Source organism: Corvus kubaryi, unplaced genomic scaffold (assembly GCF_017639235.1).
Source record: "Corvus kubaryi isolate FWS band 111438036 unplaced genomic scaffold, C.kubaryi_AGA036_p1.0 37300, whole genome shotgun sequence".
NCBI classification, from domain to species: domain Eukaryota; kingdom Metazoa; phylum Chordata; class Aves; order Passeriformes; family Corvidae; genus Corvus; species Corvus kubaryi.
The window spans coordinates 1635551-1655888 of NW_024581093.1; the positions used below are offsets into that span (position 1 = coordinate 1635551).

Consider the following 20338-nt stretch of genomic DNA (forward strand, 5'->3'; position numbering starts at 1 on the left):
GACGGCTGCGACTCAAGGAAGGTCAGCAATTCAGAATTGTGGGCAGGAAAGTGGGAAAGGGAGAAAAGGTTTTAAAAGGCCAAAAAGCAAGGTTTTCATTTTATATTCAATTTGTCTTTTCGCCTCGGAAAAGGGCACAGGGGTTGGAAATTATGATGGAGTTTTTTAATTTTATTAATGACAGGCTTTGTGGTTGCTAAGGGAACTTGAGCCAACCAGGGGGAAAGGAATGGCCCAACGCTGCATTATCAGGATTAATCTGCTGCCTTGAAACTGTTGGATCTTTCTCCATTGGCCTCACGAGTCCTTCCTGCTCTGTCTCTATCTCCACGACCACCTTGTTGACATGAGCCTCCCGCTTAATCCTTGGAAGGAAACCTAACCCTTGGCCTCGGAGAGCTGTCCCTGGGAGAGGGTAAGCAGAGTGCAGCCGTGCAGGAGGTGAACCAACCCCTCCGGAGCCGGCCTCGCCCCCCGGGGTCTCTCCCGTCACACAATAAAGCAGCGAGAGCAGAGCGATGCTAATTTAACAGGGGGCTTGATTACACCCTGATAGGGCCCTGCTGCTGACTTCCAACAGCCCCCTTTATAGTATTAGCATTTATTACACCCCATGTTATAAGGCACGGGGATTTGCTTCTGTAGGGCACTTTGGCTGAGCCATGAAATGTAACGTTTTTTTATAGCTCAATAAACACCGTTCTCTCTTTCACTGCTGCTCCAGCCCTGCTTTGTTAAGCCCTTTAAGCCTCTAACACAATAATCTCGCAGCCCAGCGATGAGAGACCGCAGCTTGTACACAGTTTTGGTTACTTCTGAGGCCTCCTAGAGGCCAGATTCCAGGATAATTCAGTCTCTGAGTCTTGCAATCCCAACACAATTTTTCTTTTGGAAAGGCTTTGGCCTTCAGGATGGTGAGGTTCAACGGGTTCTCCTCATAGCCCAGAAGGAGAGAAGAAACCCGGTGTTGGGCTGAAAGACAGGGCTGTAGAGCCTCTGGTATTTTGATTTCCCATCTGTGTATGTTCACACGTGGTTTTGTATCTGATGACTCAACGCGCCTGCTCTGGCCCAGGCAAGGTGCTGACAAGAAACCTGCAGGCATCTCCCACCCTTCCCTGCCAACAAACCCAAATCTTTTCCTGTGACATGCCCACCTCCAAGCTGGCGCTCCCCTCTGAGGAGCCCAGTGTCTGCAGCACATTAATTGATGGAGTTACGAAGGGTTCAGCTGTCCCACCACAGTCAAGAAAAAAATTTTCCGGTGTTGACTTGCCTTCAGCATTAATTAGTGTTTGGACACCCTGTATGTCAACACACCGGACTCCTGCACTGGCCTCTCATTGTCTTGGAGGGCTCCTGATGTGCCAGACCATTATCCCTCCTGCTGCAATGGGATGCAGCGCTCACAAATTCACCTTCTTGTAATAATATTGCAGGTGGGGAGCATTTGGAGCAGTGAAATGGAACTATTTTAGACATTGTTTGTGTGGGGCAACTGATTAAGAGCTTAAAAACCCCACTGTGCAAGTTTTGAGGACAGGACCAGACATTGCAGACAAGGGTGATAGTGAATACTAGAACCTTTTAGTGTAAAATTATGTTTTTAAACTCCATTTCACATTTTGCACTCAAGGCTCGAAGTATCGTTCAATTTCTTTTCTCCCTTTTTTTTTTTTTTAACTTAATTGTCAAAGAATCACAGATCTTTGGGTTAAATTGTGCCAAAGTCTCCCACGGGATCTGTGTTTGCTATGATTTATTTCTCATGGATGGTGTGAGCTCTGTGCACCACTGGAAACTCAGATCTGTCTCTGAATTTCTCCTTGAAACATAATCTGTCTTTTCCACTTCAGACTGGGCCATTCCAATTCTCTCTCTCCCTCTTTATTCTGGTCATTTAAAATAACTACTCTTGATCACCCTTTCCCACATATTTGTAGATCACTTTAATGTCCCCATTGGTCAATGCCAAGTGTGTCCACAGTGAGTGGTTCTCATCTTTTCTCTTTTTTCAGTCCATGAAGTTATCTCAGCAGGAATATTATCCATACAATCACACTTGAGGATGCTGTCCCCCTCGTCTGCTGAGTGATGGTGGTTTTGTTTTAATTAAACACTGGAAATACTACGATACAATTATTGTGCCTTCTTCAGTGAAGGCCATGGCCATTTTCATACCTGCCGTGATTCTGGAAGTTCTTCCCTAGAGAATATCAGGGTATTGGATCTCTCTTTAAATGCACATACACATATATTTATATAAAGTCCTACTGCCATGTTTAGCTGTTTAAAAGTATTCCTATGACTTTCCATATTTTGAAAAAGTTATAGTGGGGGAAAACATAAAATCAACGTTAGTATAATACAGGAAGAAGAGAGAGAAGAGTTCAGTTTCCAGTAACATGTTTCTGGAATATGTAAATGGATTTAATTTTTAAAAAATTATAAAATATTGGGAAATTACAGTAAGTGTAGCAACAGCTTCTCTGCTTGCTTCTAAGATATTTTAGTTCTGTGTAGGAAATTTTGCCTTCAAACAGTGCAGGTGGCCTTGGTTCTCTGATTCCTAAACATCCTAAAGCCTCTTTACAGGATGTGTGTTCTCTTTTATTCTTCCCTGTCATTAGAAATAGTGGTTTGAGCTTCTATGGATGTGATTTGAAACCCACAGAGGTCAGCTTTGACTTCCCTGGGTTTGAGCGAGCCCAAATTAACTTTGAGTTCTTCTTTTAGTGTCCAGACGAGAACCAGGTTTAATTCAAGCCCCCAGCCAGTTTCATCCATAAATGTGACCTCCTGGACCCAAAAGCAGCAGCACCACAAACGCTTCTATCAGAGCTCTTCCCCTCCCCAGCATCACACACCTCTGTCAAACACTTTGTCCTGCCAGAAAAGGGTTAACAAATACCCCTTTGGAAAAGAATCCCTTTGAATATGGCCTGAGAGGGAGCTCAAATATTTTCTCAATGGCGAGTTGACGGAGTTTTCTGTAGATCTGGGGTGAAAGAAAAGTCTTCAGAAAGTTTCAGAAGAAAGCTCCTTTGAAATGGCCCGACTGGTGTTATGATAAGCAGTTCGATAAGCCCACCCATGGAAAAGTTATTAGGAATTTATATCATATGGATCCCATTAACCTAAACGTTTGCTTTCAAAGTAAACTTCTCGGTACATGACTACCACTAAGTCCAAGCACTTCAGGTTTGAGGATTGTGTTTTTACAAAGGAATCGAGGGTTATCCAATCAATTAGCTGAATTCCCTGTGTAATTGTGCTTTAAATGAATCACCTGGTACTAATGACACTGCTTACCCATTAAAAGGAAAATAAATAGCGTTGCCTTTAAGGGAAACACTTTTAAATCTGTGGAAAAAAGTATCTCACAGTTTATGGTTAATCTTTGGCACTCAGTGCCTTGGGGTATACCCAAGGCAGGTAGATTGGGAAGATTAGGCAGAAGGGTTTAGGGCAGATGGCAGTCAAAATATGACTCAAGCTATTTTTAATTAATTTTTACAAGATCATCTGAAATCATTACTGAGATCAAAGCTGTGTTATTTAGATGATAATAAAAATATAGGCTAAGAATAAGGTTGTAGCTTATTCTTCAGAGGCAGGAAGCAGTGCAGGAGCATGGAGATGACAGAGAGAAGAGGAGGAAGGAACTGGGATTCACTGGGGCCAAATGTCCAGTGCTGGGTGTGCAGACATGCAGCTTTAGACCTTGGAAGAGAACCCAGTTATTTTCATCATCTCCCCTGCTGCACTCTGCTGCACTTTGGAAGGGTTTAATACGTAGGTTTTGCCACGAAATAATTTGTCTCTGTGCTGTATTATTGCACAATTTAGACACATTAGAGACCTTGTAGAAGCATAAAGGATTCCAGGCTAAATGGGCTATTTGTCTATCCCAGCCAGGCAGCACGTAGCCATCAGTGGTTTAGTGAAGGATTTTATCATTAACTTATATCATGTTTCTAAATTAATTCACTTGAGCAAGAGGAGAAAGAGAAAAAAAAGCAATTAAGGCCCTGCTCCACACAGTGGAGTCCACAGGCAGGAGGCTGCAGCAAATTATCCGGAGCACATTTCTGCCCGACCACAACGGGATTGGAACAATTTACTGGATGTGAGCATTGAACGACAGCAGATCTGGATGCCTGATGGAGGAGCACCCTCAGCCCTCCTTCCTCCTGCCCAGCAAGCACTCGATTTTCCTGCTGGGACATGCTCCACACCTTGTCCTGCTCCGCTTGGTCATGGTGGGATGGGTGGTAATGCCTTGGATCCGAAGGGGCCTTCAAAGCAGGTATTGAGCAGCTTGTTGGTATTATTGCTGGGCTATTTTTGGTTCGTTTAGAGGTCAGCACCTTTCCATGAGCAGGGAGTTATGAGATATTCCCCTGGACAAACAGAGACGTAATTGCTCAGCAAAATAAAAGAATTCGCTCAGGAGCTGGCGAAGCAGAGAAGGTTTTTGCTCTAATTCAGAGAAATTTCTGCTGCGTGTAGCTGGGACTTCTGGCGTGTGAAAAGAGCCTGACTGAACGTCTCCCCAGTTGTTTTCAGTGAAGTGGAAAAAAATGAGAAACACGCAAGAAGTGCCTACTTTTGATCACCAAGGTGTTTTGATCTCATAAATTATCTCTGAAATTAGGCATGAACTGGAAAGTGTGAGTGTGTTTTCCCTTGGTCTGGGAGCGTCTTGTTTGGGGAGAAGGAGCCCTGTGCCTCCACCTTCATCAAATACCTTTTATTTTTCCACCTCTGCTTTCTAAGAAGGAGGCTCCTCCTGCCATTTATCAGACCTGTCATGAGTTTAGGATGGAGAAGCACCGCATTCCTCCCTTTCTTTCTCCCCTGGGACTTCCTCAGTCTAAACCTCGTGCTTAGCTCCAAAGAGACCTGAAAATGTTCCAGGCTATGGAGCAGGTTGACCTGCAACCTAATCTCATCCCAACTGTCATAACACTGTGTTAGCCCTGCACAGCTAATAAATCCCAGTAATGCCGACTTAATGGGGTGGGCTTGGACAGTGCCAGGATTAGAAGGGCACACAATAAACAAAGAGTGTCTGAGTGCAGAGGTACAGTAGAGCAGTGAAAAATCACCAAGTGATGCTACAAATCTTGTGCTGGTATTTCCATGGGCCTCCGCCACAGGCAGTGCTGGGGGAGCTCAGTTCCATGCCCTGATTCCTCTTTGGACACACAAGGCATGGGAAGAGGTTTGGTGTAGGAGCTCAGCCTGGTGTTACATGCAGCTGAAAGGACAGGTGAGACTGTCTGGAAGGATATGAGAGGACTCGGAGGGATTCTGTTCCCTCAAGCAGTGATTCCCTTTTCTAGCACTAAGATTTCTCACCAGCAAGGCTGGGAGTTCACAGCTTCCTGAGGAGAGCAATCTGTCCGTCTGAGACAAAGCACTGCCCTAAGCAAGCCACCAGGTTCCATTTAAATAGAACAAGGAGAAAAATCACCCCAGAAAAAGGTGTTCATTTGTTAAAGGTTTCAGGATATCTTACTGAAAGAATTTTCCTTGTAACTTCTACAACTTCCACAGCAAATGCAAGGATAAGTAGAAAAGCTGCAGAGAAACTTATTATCTTTTTACAAGAAAGCTTGTGGTGCTGAATTGTGCATCCCTTAGCTCCTGAAATAGATTTTAACATTGTTTTCTTAACCCTGGCATGGGAAAGAGTGGATTTTCCAACCTTTGTTAATGATGGACAAGCCTGAAAACTTTTGATAATTTACTTCACAATGGGTAAATAGCCAAAGAAACCATATCTGAACCAGCCAGGATCATTTGGTCTGAGTAAGGAAGCTGAAAGACTCATGAGAATGGGACTTCTTGCAAGATTTCCTTGATTTCCTCTTTCCAGTAGGAAAAATGACACACAGAGGATATCCTATCTTTCTGTATTTCAGCACCTCAGCTTCTCCTCAGAGCTGGACTAAAAGCCGCAAAGTCATGTGAAAGTAGAGGCTGGGAATCATTTCCCTGACCTTTCTGGAAAGGTTAAATGTGACTGGAAGTTTATCTGCATAACCACGTAGTGATAGAGAAACAACATTTCTTTGACGCATTTTTCTGTTAAGTCTATTAATTTCACTGGTGTTATTTATTCACTTAACATATTTTGTTAAGAGATGAATCAGATCCCCCTTTATCCCCTGTTTCTTAAAATATTTTTTGCTGGTAAAACTGGGGCTTTCTTAGCTGAGAAGAAAATTTAAATCCTCTTGGACTCACCCAGAGTGGTGAAAGAAGGATCTTAGGTTACAAGCTGAATGAGTAAATTGTCAACTCATAGAAACTAAGCTTAAATCCAAGTGAGCAAAGTGGAGTTTAGCTTTCAAATGTGAACTTTTAGAATTGCTGGAAAGATCTCTTTACTGCAAACCCTTGGATTTCCAAGAAAAAAATTAAATTAGTGCTAGATCTGACTAAAGGAACCACACTATTGTAGAGGTCTGAGCTAAAAGAATAGAGAACCTGATGTCAGTAAAAATGTGCACCTCCAGAAAATAAAGGCTTTAAACAGTGTGTGTTCAGAAAAACAAAAAAAGAAGAAAAAGTAGGGAGGAAAAAACCCAAAGGAAAAGAAGGGCCATGATCCATGCTGATGCCTGCATTTCTGTTATTAGTAGTGGCCCTGTCCCAGCCAGGCACGAATCACATGCAGAAATCAAAACTAAACATTGAGCAATCCTTTGGGGGGCTGGGGGTGGAAATCTCCACATTTGGGTTTGCTCCAAGAGGAGCAGAATGGTGGGATGCGGATCCTCCCACACTCCAGTGCCTCCAGTAAAACCTGCTCACTGGGATTTTGCTACTGGTACCTGTCAATGTGGCCCAAAGCTCTTCGAAATGAGCAGCTTTCAGTGGCTTCCTTAATTTTGGGATTTTGCTCTCCTGAATATCTCAACCCATAAACATGGGTATCTCCCCCCATTCCTGCAAGGAGTCATCAGCAGTGCAATGGCTGCAAGGATTTATAAACTCTGCTTCAGGCAAATTGCTAAATGTCTATTTTCAGCTAATTCTTTTTCTTTCTTTCTTTCTTTCTTTCTTTCTTTCTTTCTTTCTTTCTTTCTTTCTTTCTTTCTTTCTTTCTTTCTTATGTGTGGAGCTGCTGGAGGCTAAATCCTTGGTTTGGTTTGGGATGTTTCCGTGCTAATGTGACATCTACTTTTTCCTAGGTCAAAATTAACTCCTAACATTTGTGGATGCTCCATTTTCCAGACTCCAATTAGGCTTATTAGTCTCAAACAACTCTGCCTCCTCCCAGAGATAATCAAGGCTCAGGCTGAGCCTCAGGTAGTAAATCCCAAAGGTTTCAGGCCCTGGAGTATTCCACCCCCTGATACCTTCTCTCATCCATCCAATGCTTGAGCACCTGGTGAGTTCATTGCCCATTTTATGAGCTATTGAGTGGGGTGAACATGTGACTTAACTGTAATTGAGTTTTAACTGCTGGAAAAATATCTTGTTTCTATTTGGGCACTGAGTTTATTGGTTTCTCAAATTTTTATCAGGTTTTTTTTGTAGCTCCGATGACTCAGAAATGGGAGAGGACACCATGAATTAGGAACCGTAAAAGGGAGGAAAAGTAAATTAGTGACGTTCTCTTCCTTCATAAATAAATATTTATGACTCCACCAATAGGTTCTCCTGCTTCAGCCCTGTGCAAACACTGTCTGCAGCAGAGGTAATGTTGATTTTAAGCAATGTGCTCTCAGATACAGAGTCCTGTTCCTCAGTGCCTGGAGTTAGCACAGCTCAGTTCCTCACAGACTCTTTGATCCTTGGAATCCATGTCCAGGTGCTTTTTAGGCAACTGGGAAACCACTTTATGCATTCTCATTTCCGTGGTGTCTCCTGAACATTTGTGGTATTGGTTTTTGCAATCTTATCTGCAAATTTATCTGAGCTATTCAATAAATCACCAAAAGTCGCTCAAATTCCTTGACTCCTGTTCCCAACACAGGTGTTTATTTGGGAGATCCCATAGCTTCAGGCTGTCCCTCCTCTTTCCCGATGTTTCAAACCCAAGTGAAATGAGGACTCTCCTGTTGGCACTCTGATTTTGGCTGGGAAGAGGGATGTTTTCCCTGCGAGCGCTGGAGTTTCCGAAGGCAGCCAGATGAGTTTGTTTATTCCCCCAGCATTTCAAAGCCTGCACTGTCCCGTGGCTCCTCAGTTCTAGGGCAGCTTTAGCACCTGACAAAAGTGTGGAGGAAAAGGCTCCTGAGCACGGGGTGTTTCAGCCTCCTGCGGAGGAGTGACCAACCACCTCAGCCTCCCAATGCCAGACCACGCAGCGCTGAGATGCTGATATTTGTTCCTTCCTGGCAGCGCTCAGGAAGGGCCAATTTTGTGGGAGAAGGAAGCTGGCAGAGCTCTGTCTGTAAAGGCTTCAGAATAGTCTGATTTTTATCAGAAATGGCAAGCAAAGGAGAGTAAGCCGAGAGTGATCCAAAAACTTCGTTTGTCTGCTGCCTCCCTCCACTCTCACCAACGTCATGGAGAGAATTTCCTTCAGATTTCTCCAGGAGACTCCCTATAGAAGAGCTTCTCTCTGTTGCCGTAAATCCTTATGTTTTGAAGGGAAAATGAGTGGTTTGGGTAAATTATTGACAAAGCAAAAGTGTGACTGCTCAGAGGTCGTTTCAGTGCATGACGCTACATTCTTCCTCGCAGAGCTGGTGAAAGTAAACAACATTATTATAGATTTTGGTCATGCCCTGGCATCAGGCAGTTTCTGTGCTTGCCATATGCTCACACGGAACTGGAGCAGCTCTGCATATGCAGGGAAATTGTTTCAAGAGCCAGTTCAGCCTCAGAACTCGCTGTCAAAATTACGACGTACACGATGCATTCTGCCGACCACAAAAGGGTTTCTGTTTGTCAAATGAAATAATGTGTAATTTGGGATATCATTTAGGAAAGATTTTTTTTTTTTTTTAATTTCCTTTTTTTAGAAAATTTTTTTCTGTTTTTTTGTTTTGTTTCATATCCCACCACAGGCCTGGAGACTGCAGCATGGGATTAGTGGACAGCGTCCCGCAGCTTCCCGCGATGACCACGGCTCCACGTGAGATGGGAGACGGAGGAGGCAAAAGCCAAGTCTTTAAACTGGGATTGTAGAAGGCGACTTGCTGAGCCAAATAAAGAGAAGAGGGAAAACTGACACCCCACAAGACATGGACAATTGTTGCCACTGGCTGGGAGGCCTTAAATTACAACCCCGTTTTGTATATCCAAAAAGCTTACACTTTCTATTTATATATCCCACATCTTCTGTGCACCAAAAGTTGGATTTGGCAAATGCAGCTATTCCCTGCAGGCACATGGGTGGGGTTTGCTGCAGAGAAAATAAACTTGATTGTTGAAAACCTGTGTTTGCAATTACTTGGAGTTTCAATATTCTGAGGTCAAAATAGATCCTTTCAAATTCATAACGCTTTGAAACAGATTCATGTTCGTCCTGAAATGGTTATTGGATTAAAATGAAATATTGGGGTATTTTTGGTAAGCAAGTTACAGCAAAACCCTTCAACAGAAATTATGAAAATGTGGAAAGAAAGAAAGTATTGAAAGTTTTGGGGGGGTTAAAGAAGAACTTTTCTGTTAAAAATAATTAGTTCTAAAAATGACAACCACCTACACTAATCAGTTCAGCTACACTGAACTGGCCAAACCAGGTTTCCAATACATCTTTTGGGAGATTATTCTATGGCCTGAGAGATCTTTCCTTGGCAAAGGAGCAGGTATAAATGGTAAGAGACATTTTCTTCAGGGACTTTGGGGGACTGGATGAGGGTCTTAGTTTCATAAATACTGTCGCAGAAACCCCTGTGACTGTCTTTGGGCAATTTTGCAGTGTGTTAATGTGCCTTAATTTCCTTAAGAGTGAGGAACATGGACTGGCATTTAAAAATAAATTAAATGTCCCACCAGGACTGAGCCAAGGAGGTCTCCAAAGTCAGGAATAATCCTTATATTCTAAAGCAACCATTCAAGGGGACAAACTATTTTTAAACATTTATTTGCTATTTATATCTCAATGACATCTTCAGAGCATTTCAGCACAGCTTCCACCTTGGACGATCAGCTCGAGAAGACTTTCGAATGGAGAAAGAGTAAGAAATGGGGCCTTCAGGACCAGGAATAAAAAGCAAATTCAGAAAAAAAACCCTCTTAAGTAATTATTTAGGTCCTGGAGCTGTGGCAGTGCACTGCAAAAGAGCTTCAATAGGGCTGAGAGCCGGAGCCTTTCTCCTCCACCTCGGACTGGAGCTACATCTGGCATTTCCCCCTTGCAGGAAAACAGTGAGGGGCTTGTTCCAAGGAAGGTGCAAGGAGGGGAGCCAGAGCCCGCTCTGCATGCTCCTTGCCTTGAAATATTCCTTCACTGCATGCCCACTTGAAGGCCCCTTTATGCTGAGGAAACTTAGTGTAAATAGGAATCAGGCTCAAAGAGCCTGGAGAGCTGGAGCACAAGAGTTCAAACCTTTTCAGTTCCAATCCTTTCAGATCAGAGCAGCCCTGAACCTCCAGCCAGGTTTCACCCCATGGTACAAAGTGTGCTCGTTAGGGCTGGCTGATGAACTCTGCTAATTACCTCCTGCTTGGGGCTGCCATGTTATGGATGGCAAGAACACCAGGGGGATGCTTTTTGAGAAGAGGAGGGGGTGTCTCTTAGTTCTCCTCAATTTCTTGAGAAGAAAAAGCTTTTATTTTTATTTTTTTTAACCTTAAAGTGTTACTTGTAAATGGACGCCAGAATTTAATTTCAGATAGTGTTACTCCACCTTGTGCAAGTGATTTCTCTTGACACTGCACTGACTGCCAGTGCACAAAAAGCCCTTTATGACTTATGCCAAAGAGCCTGAAGTATTTTTTGCCTCTCCAAAAATGACATTTCATTCCCCCCTCCTTTTTTTTTTTTTATCACCTGAACACTGGCCTTAAAACCACAGCACGCAAAGGCCCCATGTGAAGTAGGGAAAGGCATTCAGCATCTGCTTATATCCCCAAACTGAAGCACCAGTGTGCCTAAAAAAGCTTGTATTTAAAGGCATTGCAGCTGCATCAGCTCATATTTCATCCAGCCACCAATTTCCTTTTCCCCCTGACAAACAGGCCTCAGAAAGAACCCAGGCCAGAAATTCTCCACGTTAGCGAAACATTTCCTCTTTCCCGTTCTCCCTTCCATTAACGTTATTACGCTGCTCCTGGGAAAAGATGACTTTTCCAATCCAGGCAGCATATTTCTCTCTTTTCTTTTCTTTCTGTCTGTTTTCTCCTTCTCCTGGCTAAGGGTAAGGGAAGAACAGGGGGAAAGGAATATTGGAGTGAAAGGAAATAGAGCAATTCTGCGGGAAGGACACCCTAAAATCTGCCTCTCTTTCTGCACATGGATGCAGAGGGGTAGTAATTCCTGGATTTTCCCTCCAAAAAGAAAGAGAAAGCCACAGTGTGGGTGACAACATTCAGATGCTCAAACACCGCATTAGTGACAGCATCCACCAAGGGTCAGGTGCTCCCTCTGGAATCAAAAACTGCTTCAAGCCCATTTGACTGATCCAGAGGTTAAACTCATCCCAGACCTGGCAGTGAATACTTACAGCTTGTTATGAAGTCAAAATTTGCAGTTGTCAGGTTATTAGATTTCTTTTTTCTAGGTGTCCAGCAGCCTCCATGATCTGTGCAATCCCACTTCTGCATGTCCACCAAAGATGTCCGTGTTCCCACCTTGCAGGACGAGCCCTTTAACTCCTGGGTCTTCACTGCCTGACTTATATCAGGACCAAAGTTCAACCTCCACCAGACCAAAACCAGACCTGATACAAGAAAGAGGGATTATCCTGGCTATCAGGAGGATTGCACTCGCATCAAATTGGATTTTACCATGAGCATGTTCACTTCAGCCTGCTTTTATTTTCCTTCTCCTCCCAGAACTGGAAGGCAGAGTCCCAGAGGACAGAAAACATTTCACTGAAATGAGTGGCAAAGGACAGCCAGGTCATAATTCCTGGCCTCAGAGCAAGCGTGGCGTGACGGAACCATGAACTTTCTGTTATGCCATAAAAAAGGTGAAAGAGCATCATCTGCTCACCGTAAACCCCCTCCAGCACTATTTTAAGTCATTTTACCTTATTCTAAGGTAACTCACTCAGGAAATCCATCCTTGAGGCGGTTCTTATAAGTTCTGGTAGAGAATTGTTTCTTCTTTCTCCTTGTGCCTGAAAGCCGTGAAATAATTTGGGTTTGTCACGTTCAGCTTTTTGAGAAGTGAACCCAAAAATCAGGCAGATTTTAAGAGAAAGTGGCTTACAAAGGGAGCAATTTTCCAGTAAAGAATGGGTTTGACAGAAAATTTCCTGCAGGTATTGGTTGTTTAATCTTGTCCTAGTGGCTGGATCAGGTATTTTCAATCAACTCGATTTTATGTAGTGTTTTAGCACTTCTTGGCAACAAGAACTAAACGTGGCTTCAGAAATGGGTCAAAAATCATAATTTACAAGAGCCCAGGAATGGTTCTTTCCTGGAGATCAGACTGAGCAAATGTCCTTTCTGTTGTCCTATTCCACTTGGGCTTCGTAATTTCTTTCTAAAAACCTTCTGCATAAATTGCCATTTGCAGTGAGAAAAGCAAGAGTCACGTCACGCCAGACCCCTGAACTTTTCCTCCAGGATTGTTGGAAAGGGGCAGTTTCTCTAACCACTCTTTGTTTCCCTTTCTTAATTTTTTTTTTTTTTTTTGTGTTCTTACTCACTTTTCTGCCTTTGCTTTTCCCTCTGAGCTGGGAGCTTTGTTCAGACAGACCTTCCCTTGTGAATGGTTTCAGTTTCAACAAATTGCCATTCTGTGACACCCCGCCAGAAAAGAGCCTTGGAAAATTCCCAAGCACCTCCAGTCTGTGCTCTGGAGCACATTTCATTCCCAAATCCCGGGCTAACCATGGACCAAACCGTCCATGGGCGTAGCTCCCTCCACTCCAGGGCATCCCCTCTGTGAGGGAGTTTGCCCCACGGAACAGGGAAGGAATTTGTATCCAAGGAGTGCAATCCTTCTGGAGGTGACGGCCTCGGTTTGAAGTCGGGGAGGGTGTTATTCAGCATTTCTGACAAGAACAGAATAATGATGCTGTGTCTGGTTTTGATTTAAAGCAAGTTGCAGTGCCACTTCAAAAAAAAAAAAATTCCTGTTTTTTAGGGCTTGAAATGATCAATTTTCTCTTTTGGAAGGTTAAGTGTGGGCAATCCTTTCTATTTTTTGGCTTTGCCATCAGCAAATAGAGAATCCTGTTCTATTTAACAGTGTTCACGGAAGCAAGAACTTACCAACTTTTGAAAGAAATATAAAAGTATTGAAAATTCCACCTCTTCTTTCTAAAAAATTTAGTTTTCCAGGAGTGTCTAGCAATGATAACATGAAAAAGATAAGATGAATTTATGTTGGTTTTTTTTTTTATTAGATGTAAAAATAACTCCAAAGCGCAGGAGACGCATAATGAGATGCAAATAATGACAAGGAAATGGACTCGTTTAGACAACCCAGGTTAATTCTTTGCCTGCATGCAAAGATTTGTTTTTTATTACGCACCTCTCCATGATTGATTCTCCTCAGATCCCCTGAACGTGATCCTTGACTTCATTTTTCTCTCTTTCAACTCACACTGCAACAACTCACACAATAATTTCGAACCATGTTTTGACTGCTTTTTTTTTTTCCCCTCTTCCCCACCGTGGTTTCTCCCAGCTATAAGAATAATAAAAATAATAAAGCCAATATCCCAGTTCTGCCTGGAGAAGTTTTATTTCGATTTTACTTCCACCAATGTCAAAATACCACTCAGAGCAGCCTTCATTCCCTGTCACGTGCTCGGAGATTTTTCCTTCATGCCTTTCTGGTTAGAGATGTCTTGTTGGAGGATTTTATTTTGTGCATGTCAGAGAACAAGTATGTTTTTTATGACATTTATGAATGTGACCAGTCTGGGAACATGCTGTCTGTCTGGGCGGGTTGCAGCCAAACTTGAAGTCATTGTGACCAGAATTTCCAATTTTGGGGACGGCTGATCCATCAGCTGGGGTCAATAAATTGGCAGAGTCATCTTTTATAGTATGGGAAGGGGACTTGGAGGGATTGTCAGGGAGAGGTTTTAATTAACTGGGATGTTAAGCAGGACAATTTCTTCCACCTTTCTCTGCCTTTCCTTTTGGCTATAAAATTTATATTAACTGCAGTATGAAATAAAAAAATAATTTTGATTCTGAATGCCTGTTACAGAAACCAGCTTTGTCCTGAAGTGCAAGAATCAAGCCTGTAGCATCAACATTTCAAAGGATTTCAGTTTTTTGCTGCCTGCCTTGTTTCAGCTGCTCCAGCCCTCTGAAATCCATGACTGAGAGTTGCTAACTCCCAACCATACCCTCGTGGCAAGCCGGCTTGAGGTTTTTTTAATATTTTATTTTAATTATTTTTAGTTTATAGCTCAGCAACTCGCTTGACCCAGGGGAACACTTAAACTAAATTTGATAGATGTCAAGTCAGGAAAAAAGAAAGACAGCAGTGTTCTTTCTCCCTGCAATTACAAATGTTTGCTGGAGACTTTTCTGACAGGATTAAGCGGAGCAGAGACCTGGGGGGAGCAGAGAGGGATTGGAGCCCAGGGCTCAGCTCAGCCTGGCTGATGTTCTCCAGAACCTGGATGGGGAGCAGGACTAGGACACCTCCAGTAGCAGTTCCTGACTCCAAAAACATCGGGTTTACCTTTTTTCCCCCTTTTTCCCCTCAATCCCGACGTGTCTTGCATCAACTGGAGGAGCTAAAAAGAGCGTCCTTGTTTTTCCAGCTGACTTTTGGAGCTGTGGAGAAGCCCCTTAGATGGGCTGAGAAACCCCCAAACAAAACAAAAACCAGAGCTTAAAGAGCTGCAAAGAAACAGGGAAATGCTCCGGGAAAAGACGAAAAATCCCGCTTTTTGACAGCTCCCTTGAAAACAAATATCAGAAGCATAAAAAAAATCTTAAAAACCAAGAAAAAAGTGATTCTGCTGTTTTCCAACCCATTTTTTTCCTTGCAAACTAAATTTTGGAAGATACTGTAAAATAGACCGATGCAATCGGTGACAAAGGGAGAAAAATTAAGCTCCTTAAATTTCTCTAGGAATTATTCAGATGGGAAAAATGTTGCTTTTCTCCAGTATAATGTGCTGGCTGCATCAGGGAAAAGGAATGGGCTCTCCAGTTTTGTGTCATTACATCACTGGCTCAAATGTTGCCCAGGAATTTTATCCAAAACTCAGTGAAATCAGTGGGAGTTTCATTACTGGGAATTAATACTCAGGTACAAAAAAACCAGCAAATAGAAATTAGGCAAAAATATTGAATTGTGATTTTGAAAGTGCTCAGAGTTTTCTTTCCAATGGAATAAGGGAAGAAATGATATGAAAGTCTGATCTTTCCATGTTTCTTTTCAATAATATTTTTTGGGTGATCCCTACTCCCTATAGATTTACTGCTTATATTTATCACTGGAAAACAAGGCCAGTTACAGGTTGGGAATGAATAACTTAAATACATCAAAACTAGGTTGTGTTTAAAGGTTGGAAACACTCCTTTTTGCTGCTTTTCTTTCTATAATGAAGAAATCAAAATGATTTCTATGGGACTGGATCATTTTTCCCACTGAACGAAAAGGCTGGCAAAGAAATGCTGCACAGATATGAAAGTGCTCCATGGTTCATGTGAAATCAGCTGATCCTGGTTCGATTTTGGCAACATTCTGAGCGAAATAATATTGCCAAAGTGTGCCCATGGCACTCAAAAATGCTCAGGGTAACATTTTTCGAAACACGAGTTACATTTTCCTGATGGAGTTGCCCTTTCCATTGTGGGAACCAAGGGTGGTACTGCACTTGCTTGTGATTTAAAGGGTTTCCACTGTCTGTTTTCCAGTCTTAATTAATTTGAAGGAAAACTCCTTAATGAATGGACAGGTATTCTTGTAACTTACTGAACAACATGTGCTTAGAGTGAAATCCAAGCTGATTTATTTCTGTGCCCGTGGAATGTGAGAGTATTCCCTCCATATTTTTCTTCCCAGCTTTCAGACAAATAAATGAACCCTAATGGATATATCTTTACAATATTTGATAACAACAAAAAAAGGGGAGGTTATCTGAGTTAACTCACAATCAGGCAGGCAAAGTGGTTTAGCAGATTATGAAACCCCAAATTGTTCCGTGCTAATAATTATATTTGCTCCTGTTCTTTAATTCTGGGTGGGCAAAGCTGCTTTTCCTCTGTCTGCTGGAAAAAAAAAGCAGGATGGCTCTCCCTCTGCTTTTTGGCTTAGCTGCACACATCTGGGTTTCGTATCAAAAGAAATAAATATCAGCCCTAATTAATCCTTTGAGGCTGCTGGGTACGAACTCCTGAGCAGCCCAGGATTTAATTCCAGCCCCAGCCAGGCCCGGGGATGGGGTGGGCTGTGGAGGGCTGGCTGTTGATTTAATGCACGATATCGTGTCCGAAAGGATCTGGAACAACACTGATTTACATCAGCTGAATATTTGGCTCATTTGAGACTCCCCTGGGAAGGAGAGGGGGGATACCTACACACATCCATTCCCCCTGCTCTGCTCAGATGTGGTGTGTAGCAAACTGCATTGCAAAATGCTTAGGAAACCCAGGGAATGTTCTATAAATGCAATTTGCTGAGGTTGTTTAATTGGGAAAATAATATTCTTTCAAGAAATGCAAACGACTTGATTTACTAGTCCTTTATAAAAAAGTTATTTATAATGATTTGAGCAGGAGATAAATCTCCTGTATTTCAGACAAAGGAGTATCAGGATGGCAACACTCTGATTGGTTTTACGTCTTTCCTAATTCAGCTAATTCAAAGATAGACCTCAGGGAGTTCTTTGAACAGCAATAAAACTTGTTGGGAATGGGCTCTGTTACATGTTTTACCATTCAAAACTTGTCTGTCTCTATTTTTACTCCCTCCTTTTTTTTAAAGGAAAAAACTCTAAAATGATTTTGATCCAAATATGAGAGCGAATTCAGAGCAAATGGAAGTAAAGGGAGTGTTAACACTGGCCTGGGTACAGCCAGGCTTTGTGCAAACCTCTCCCCCTTCCAATGCTCCTCAAGCCTAACCTGCAGTAAACGTTGTTATTCCAGCCCTGGATTTATCCAGCAAAAAGCTGCCAACTGCCCCAAATCGTGTGGCTGATTTCTGTAACGAGTGCTAATGAGACCACCACACTGATCTTCCCAGGTTTATTATTTTCCTTCCCAACCAGAGCCCAAACTGCAACCCTCATCCCTAGAGGTTCAAACCTGGTGCTTTAATCCCCTGCAAAACTCCTGTCCACGCTGCCATCTGAAGCCATTCCCATGGATCCAGGCTGGTTTTGTTGTGCTAAGCAGGAGCATGTTTTCAGGACTATCCATCTACTAAAAGATATTATTTTTCCAGAGGGGAATATTTCAAATATTTCCAAAGAAGATTTTTCTTTTCTGCTTTTCTTCCTTTTTTTTTTTTTTTTTTTTTTTTTAAATTGGGATTATTGAAAGTAAAAAAATGAAAGGAATAAAATCATACCAGAAAAAACTATAGTAAAATAAGAAAAGCAAGGAAAATTGAGAATTAGAATTATGGAATCGTTTAGATTGGGTAAGACCTCTAAGATCATTGAGTTCATCCATTATCCCAGCACTAACCCATGTCCCCAGGCGACACATCCACATGTCATCAATCCCTCCAGGAATGGTGACTCTACCACTGCCCTGGGCAGCCTTTTCCAATGCTTAATAAGCCTTTCAGTGAAGAAATTTTCCCTAATATCCAACCTAAACCTCCCTTGGCACAACTTGAGGCTGTGTCCATTGGTTACTTGGGAGAAGAAACCGAATTCCACCCCACTACAACCTCCTGTAAAGGTGAAGCTGATGCTGACACTGATGGCCCCGGATGAAGCCCAGATTTCAGTCAGAAACCTTTAATTCCATGCAATATTTTATGAAATTTCTTGCGTGTTCCTGAATTTCACACACATTTTTACAGAGATCTGTCATATGAAGGCCAAGCAAGAGAATCCTCTAACAAAGAAAATTAATATTCCAATAAACATCAGTGTCCAGTCTTGATTTCTGAAAGTATTTCACAAACACAAAGGGCCAGATTAATAAAATAAGATTCGCAAAATAAGGGCCAGATTAATTGCTGTAATGGCAGGAAATCAATGGCATAAAAATCAGATTCTCTTGCAGAAATCTTACAGAATTATTGTTTTCTTGGGCCATTTTTTATGGACAATCCAAGAACTGCCACCAGCTGTGATTTTCTTCAAATCCTTTGATAAAAGGAAGAAGTAAAGCCACAATTAAATAAATTACAATCCCTCTTATTGTTGGGCAAGCAAAGCCCTTGTGAAGGAAAAGGAACGGCTGCAGGAAGGTCATTGCCAGGAAGTATTTGAACACCATTATTCCTCCTCTATCAGTCCCTTCTGGGTGATAAGAGCGTCTTTAGACCCCTAAGTCAAGTTCCTCTTACCCTGATATCTCCAAGTGGTCACTGACATTCCTATTTTTCACGTCTGGCTGTAGGTTTGAGGTTCTCTCCCAGTTTTCCCTTGAGCTCTGGAGCCAGGACAACATGGTGGCATTGTCTGGTCTCTTCTCCATTAAAAATGAATCTTCCACCAACAAAAATAAAGGTGACTTTAAATATAAGTATGCAACATCCACATTTGTATTCAAATGCTCATTCTATATTTACCAATGATCTATAAGTGCCTGGCTGGGCACATACAGAGAATACAAAGCCTCCTTCCTCCATGAATGGCATCATTAATTTGGATTTAATTTTATTCTCACCCAGAAATTCATAGATAGAAATGTGTGTTTGGGCTTTAGGGCAAAAGGTAACCAAGACTGAAACAATTAATTTGAGATTTTTCTTTTCATTTATTTGTCCAGCTATTTATGGGGTCATACAACCTAAGATAAAGGTGAATAATATGAGTCCTGCAGTGGTTCATTCCACCTCCTCTTTGTCATTTTGCTGAGTTAAATGGAAACCTAAATAACCTAAGGAATAACTTTATTTGAATTTTTTCCAGCTGTGCATTACAGAAATATTTGAATCTGTTATTGCTCCTATACATGTATTTGCCTAAAGAGAGAGGTGAAATGACCCCACAGGGGGAGAACTGGGACACTGGAAGTTACCAGGAAGGGAATTTAGCTCAAAAATAGACTTGTAAATGAATTATCAGCACACAGCCCAAATACTGCTGCTTGTGGAACCACCACCTAAATCCTTGTTTCGTGAAGTCACCCATCTTCCAAATTCATTTTGATCCTCTGTTTTCACTTTGTCTTTACCTTTCAAAAACAAAATTTTGAGCACTTCCATGTAATAAAAGAACAATAAAACTTTGTCTAAAGTAGGGAAAATCTATGTCTAGTGCAGTGAAATATCAGAGACTGCATTTCTCAAAGCTATTTAAATAGCTCAGAAAACCCCACCTGACTGGGGACTTTGATATAAAACAAATCTTGTTTGTTAAAATAGGCTTTTAATGCCAAATTAAAGATGTCTGACTCAGAATTGTACACAAATAAAATTGTACACAAATAAACAGCTGGCTCCTTACTTGGAACAAAGGTTTTTTTTATCATACAGATATTATTTCTGGTATTGCTACTTAAGATGTGAATGAATTTGTCTTGCTGATTTGGAGTAATGAGAGCAGCACCAGAAATATTTGCTGGGATGTCATTTTGGGCAGGGGGGTAAAAGCTGGGATGCAGGGACAGGTTGAGTGCTGCACACCCTTGGAACCAACCTCGGAGCACTGCGAGTGCTCGGCTCTGCCAGCAGACATGACCACGAGTCCGATTTCCTCCCCTTTGTTCAGCCAGCAAATATGCAGCTGAGGTGGGACTGGCTGTGATCTAATTCTGCTGGGAGAGACTCGCAAATCTCCTGCCAAAAGAAGCAACGGGAGGCGTTGGTATCACCGAGAGCTGCTCAGTCCTCTGACGGTCGTGCAAACATCAGCTCCTTGAGTGAGGACCAAAGCAGGTGGATGTTGCCCCCAAAGTTTTAACAACTCTCAGGCACAAATCTGGAGCTCAAAGACACCTTTAAACCATTTGCTTGAAGTTAAACAAATGCTTAAATAATTTTCTGCATTTAAAATCCTAGAGTGGTTTGGGTTGGAAGGGACCTAAAAGATCATCTTGTCCCGCCTCCTGCCATGGGCAGTGACACCTTCCACTATCCCAGCTTGCTCCAAGA

The 20338-nt window shown here is 42.2% G+C and overlaps 1 long non-coding RNA gene across 1 annotated transcript; it reads right to left on the bottom strand.

Moving 5' to 3' along the window:
- Window positions 1-1393: 1393 nt before the first annotated feature.
- Window positions 1394-20284, bottom strand: LOC121664081. The gene is made up of 3 exons (XR_006015867.1): window positions 19794-20284; window positions 17120-17125; window positions 1394-1405 (listed from the first exon to the last, which is right to left on the bottom strand). It is a non-coding gene; the product is annotated as an uncharacterized LOC121664081 (long non-coding RNA).
- Between the last annotated feature and the right edge of the window lie 54 nt (window positions 20285-20338).